Raw genomic sequence first — 5572 nt, 5'->3', positions numbered from 1 at the left:
TTTATACATATTTACCCCAAAAATGAATAATAATTAAATTTGTATGCGGTTTAAAGGATACGTGGTTTAATTCAATATAAGTAATTAAGAATAACAGATAGATGAATTGAATACAAAATAAATTATCAAACCAATTGCAATGCGACGACCAAGCCTGATCTTAAATTGAACAGTGGAATTTGTCCTCGATCGGACCCTCGGTCAAGATCGGTCATGAATAAAGAAAAGAACGATCAAGTAATGCCTTGAACAGTAGCTAGAAGACAAAAGTAAAAACATTTATTGCTTTGAATTACGTGTTACAATCTCCCCAACTAAAGAAAAATTTCCTTGGTAAGAGAATATCAACCCTAGTATAAGTCTAAAAAGGAAAAAATCTTCTTTTTCTGGTAATTGTTGATCCATAAGTGATACTGAACGGGATTCGCGCCGTAATATCCGGATGAGGGCGAATATTACGGCCCCTTATTCGCCATGTTTAACCGTTAACCACGTCTCCGAGGTCCAGAAGTTGTACACGGTCCGGGGTGCGCCTCTTTACCGTGTCCGGTCTTAGATTCATCATTCACTTCTCGGGTTTCGATACGAGGGGTTTCTGGCCTCGATTATAATCACGCCGATCTGTGCTTCCCCTTCATTCTCTCATCTAAAAACCAGGAAAAGCTTTGCCTCCGATTTTACTCGTACACAGATAGTCCCCTCATTTTCGGAGAGTAGATTTATCGAAGCGATGGGAAGCGATAAATTAACCTCGGTTCCTTCCTTCGTAATTTTCCACCGAGTTAACGGGTCAACAAAATATCCCATCAGTCACGTCGCTCTGACTTCGGACACGTGTCAGTCGCCAGTAAACTGTCATCGAATGCAAAACGTCACGCATTGATTAGCTTCCCTCTATAAATACTCCGATCCCTTTATCATTTTTTCACTTTTCGATTCCAGAGCTCTTTGATTTACCCTTGAATTCTCCACTTAACTTTATCCTCTTTAAATCTTCATATATTGCTTCTTAGACCTTCATATCTTCATCTTCAAATCTTTATACTTCTTCTTTGAATCTTCAACCCATACTTGCATATCTTCATCCCATCTTCAAATATTCATTCTCATTTCCAAACCTTCATACATTTTCTTCAAACCTTTATTTTTCCAGATTTCGATGCCAGAAACTTCAAAATATGTGCCTCAGCAAACCGCCCTTTCAACTTCTAACCCGGCCACGGATGCCGAGGTAGTCATTCTCGAGGTGGTAGCAGAGCCTCCCTTGAAGAGTTTCATTCCCGGGGGATGCTCTATTGAAAATGACTTCAACGTCGAGAAGGCCTCCAATAAACAAAACCGAGGCGAGGGGGCATGGAGGTACATATGCTCCATTACCAAGGACACTCTCCCCATAGTCCAGGCGAACTGTAACTGGGAGGGCAAGGAGGTGGTCATTCCTGGGCCCAACGAAGACATCACTACTCACGTGAAAGGGGTATATGAGTGTTTACACTTACCCCTTCACGCTTGACCCGGTGGACCCTATCATCCTCGGCTTCTGCAAAAAGTACGAGGTCTGCCTTAGGCAGATTCACCTATCCTTTTGGAGGATCGTAATCCTCCTCCGCCACTTCGTGAACAACACCGAAGCACCTCGGCTCACCCTCGACCATCTTCTTTGTCTCTATATTCACCGAATCTTCCCAGGAGGTTGATCAAGATCGTTTGCCGAGCAAGTAAAGCTTCATTATCGAGCATCGATAAAAATCGATATCGAGGTTGGAAGGGAAGGTTCGTTACGGGTGAAAATCAAAGACCTCATTGCCCCCAAATTTCTGTCATTCCCTGAAAAGTGGAACTCATCCTGTAAGTCTTTTTCTTCTTAGGTACTTGGAACTTTCTTTTGTTATTTCTCTAATTACCCGTGTTTACCGTTGTGCAACAGTCGCCCAGGTTCCTAATGTAGCCCCCTTCTTCAAGGAGTGGGTCGAGGGAAATCTACAAACAAATGTCTTACTTCGAGCATGAATGGCGCAATCTCTTGAAGGGAAAGTGGGAGGCTCGTTCCCATAGTAAAACTTCGTCCCGAATAATTATACTCATATACTTGACTTGTATTTTTTCTAAGAGCCTTTCCTTCTCACACGTTTCCCCAAGCCAAAAAAAATAAATCAAACGAGACGAAATCGAGCCCAGATGATTCCCTCAACATCTTCTTTGACAGCATGGACATGAGTGCGTTAGAGGACTACTCTGCGCTTGGTCACCTGGAGGTCCCAAAAAAGGATGTGCAATCCAGAGCGGGCGAGTCAAGCTCGAGCCCAAAGCTAGTGAGGCAGTTCCCTGCCCCAAGTGTGGATCTCGACTGTAAGAGAACGGTCGTTCTTACTATACAAGCGGATGCCCGAGCGCTGTCGGCTCTGGTAGGTGTGGCCAGCTACATTCGTTGCCTCTTCAATGAGGCACAACAGGCACTGAACAGGGTAGGACATATACCCTTTGTATCCTTTGTGAATTTGTATTAAAATTTTTATAATGAGGTCATTTTTTTTCAGGCTTCGGTGCTTCATCATGAAAGCTTTCACCAGTCCCTCTTGGAAATCAGCCATCTCGAGTTCGATCTCAAAGAGCAGGTCCACAAGAAGGACATGTACAGGGCTTTCAGTTAAGAACAAGACGAGGCTCTAAAGGATCTTCCAACTCTTCGGGTCGAGCTGGAAAATGCGCAGAAGGAGGCCTTGTATGTGAAGCGGGAGCGAACCGATCTGGTCGAGAAGGTAAGTATCTTTGAGGCTAAAAACGAGAAGCTACTCCTGACGACAAACGATACAACTTCACAGGTCCAGGAGAGGATAGACTTGATTTACCAACTTCGGGCCGAGATAGATGATGTCAAGGCCATGACCGAGGAATTGAGGGGAATGATAAACCTACTAGCTTTGGAAAAAGAGGCTACGAAAGAGGAATTGGCATCGGTTAAGGACAAGCTCCGGGTGGAAAAGGACAAGGCTGACAATTGGTCTCAGATGAATGATAAATTGCGGGCATAGCAGAACTCAGCCGTCACAGAACAGGATACCCTCTGTCAGGAATACACTGCACTGAGGTCCAAATTGGAGGCAATTTCGATCGATTCCTCTGATGTCGAGGAAATGCTTGCTTAATATAAGCCTGATGTGGATATAACCGAGGCCCGCATAAAGAGGAAGACCAGGTATGTAAAATTTCACTTGTCGGCCAAGATTGAAGAAGCCAAAAGGCTCGAGGCTGAGGCATAGGAACTCTATGAGCTCGAAGGTCCTGAAGGCTCCGAATGTTCTAAGGGTTCCGACGGTTCTGGTGGCGAGTCGTGCCCCGGTGAAGACCAAGTGTAGACTCCTTGTTTCATTTTGGTTTTCTCTTGTATATTTTCTTTTTTGTTTATTTCGAGGCCGTTTTATCATGCCTTTGTAAATAATTTTTGAAATATATAAAAAAATTCCTTTGGAAATACTATATCTTTACTATTCAGCATCTATTTGTGTACCGTTCTCTAGAGGCCCGAATGGGACCGATATCGTTGGCAACTCCGTATTACTCATGGCTTCGAGAATTTGATAAAATCGAAGGCCTTTAAGATGCTTAAGTGTTTTAGTCATATACGACGATAGTTTTGTCGAAGATAACCTTTTAATAGGTATTGATTATAGGTAAGGGCCTTACTTTCTGAGAACGGGCTTCAGACATCTCCGAGCTATTTTAGGGTCGTCGTGGCCTTTTGGATTCGAGCACTGCCTAATAGGCTTGGTGCCTCCGAGATTCGATAACCCAGGCTGTCTGAATTTTTTATCGGACTAGAGTCCCTGAATTGGGGTAGCCCGTGGGCTTTAAGATCTAGTATCAGTTGTGAAGCATCGAAGAAGCAAAATGTGTGGTAATAAAGTATGAGGGAAGCAAAAATTTCTTTCGTTATCTTATATGTAGGGTACATGATCGGAGGCGCGTAAGCCTTGTATCATGGCTAGAGTGGGCTATATGGGCACTGTTCGTATGACTGTTTGACCCTTACAATGAATCCTAATCACCAAGCCTTGGCTTTTGACATATAAAATTTTCCTTTTCTAAGGATATTAACCTAGGGGTAATGGCCCCCAATATTTGAGACCGAAATTGTGAGGGCTCGAATACTGTTAATTCGGTGAAAATGATCATCAATTCTGGTTTAAGGCCTGTCTTCAAAACTAAGGTAGCACATTTTACTGTTTCCTCGTTAAAAACCTTACCAAAAACCCCGCTTCGGGACAAAATTGTTCAAGGGAAAAAAAGTACAACACGTGCTTTCAAACCTAAACATTCGCCCCTGGCCGAGTACCTGCATATGTTAGTCTGTAATATAACTAAATTAAAAAGGAATTAATTTTGTATCTTAGCAGTAGCATCGCTTTAAGTGTCCCACCTTCCAGTTGTTCGGTAGTTGTACACCATTTCCCGATTTGAGTTTATATGAGCCTTTGCCGATTATTCTGAAGACTCTATATAGTCCTACCCAATTCGGGCCCAGTTTCCCTTCATATGGGTTCCTCGTGTGTAGTGTTACCTTTCTCAATACCAAGTCCCCGACTTGAAAATGTTAGAGGTTGACTCTTTGGTTGCAGTACCTCCCTAATCGTTGCTTCTAGGCGGCCAAACTGACAAAGGCAGCTTCCGGCCTTTCGTCTAATAATTCCAGACTAGTGGTCATGGCCTCTTCGTTTGACTCTTTGGCACCATACTGGAACCTGAGGCTCGGTTTCCTACCTCGATTGGTATTAAGGCTTTCGCTCCGTAGACTAGAGAGAACGGGGTCGCCTTGATACTCTACTTCGAAGTCGTATAGTATACTCTACTTCGGGGTTGCCTTCCACTTTCCTTTCGAACCGGTCAATCTCTTTTTCAGGTTTTGGATTATAGTTTTGTTCTTTGATTCCTCTTTCCCATTCCCACTATGGTGGTAAGGCGTTGATAATATCTTCTTGATCTTGTGGTCTTCGAAAAACTTACTTACCTTGCTGCCGGCGAATTGTTTTTTGTTATCTCAAACGATGTCGACCGGTATCCCAAATCGACAGATTATGTGATCCCATATGAAGTCAATAACTTTTTTTTCCCAGACCATCTCAAACGACTGAGCCTTGACCCATTTGGAAAAGTAATCGATCATGAGTAGTATGTATTGGCCTTTACCGGGTGCCCATGGTAGGGGACCGACAATGTCCATTCCTCACTTCATAAATGGCCACGGTGACAGGACTGGGTGGAGCATCTCTCCCGGTTGATGAATCATCAGGGTGTGACTTTGGCACTTGTTGCATTTTCGCACGAAGTCTTTCACATCCTTCTCCATTTCATTCAGTAGTAGCCGACTCTGATTAGCTTCCGAACTAAGGAATCTTCCCCCCGAATGGTTCTCGCAAGTGCCCCCGTGGATTTCTCTTTTGGCGTACTCGATCTCTCCCGGACCTAAGCATCTAGATAGTGGGCCGAAGAAGGATCTCCTTAACAATGCCCCTTCGACTAGGCTAAATCTGGTAGCTTTGGTGCATAGGGCTCTCGATTCCTTGGGATATTATGG

Source organism: Nicotiana tabacum, chromosome 17 (genome assembly GCF_000715075.1).
Source record: "Nicotiana tabacum cultivar K326 chromosome 17, ASM71507v2, whole genome shotgun sequence".
Taxonomy (NCBI): Eukaryota; Viridiplantae; Streptophyta; class Magnoliopsida; order Solanales; family Solanaceae; genus Nicotiana; species Nicotiana tabacum.
This window is presented reverse-complemented; position numbering follows the sequence as displayed.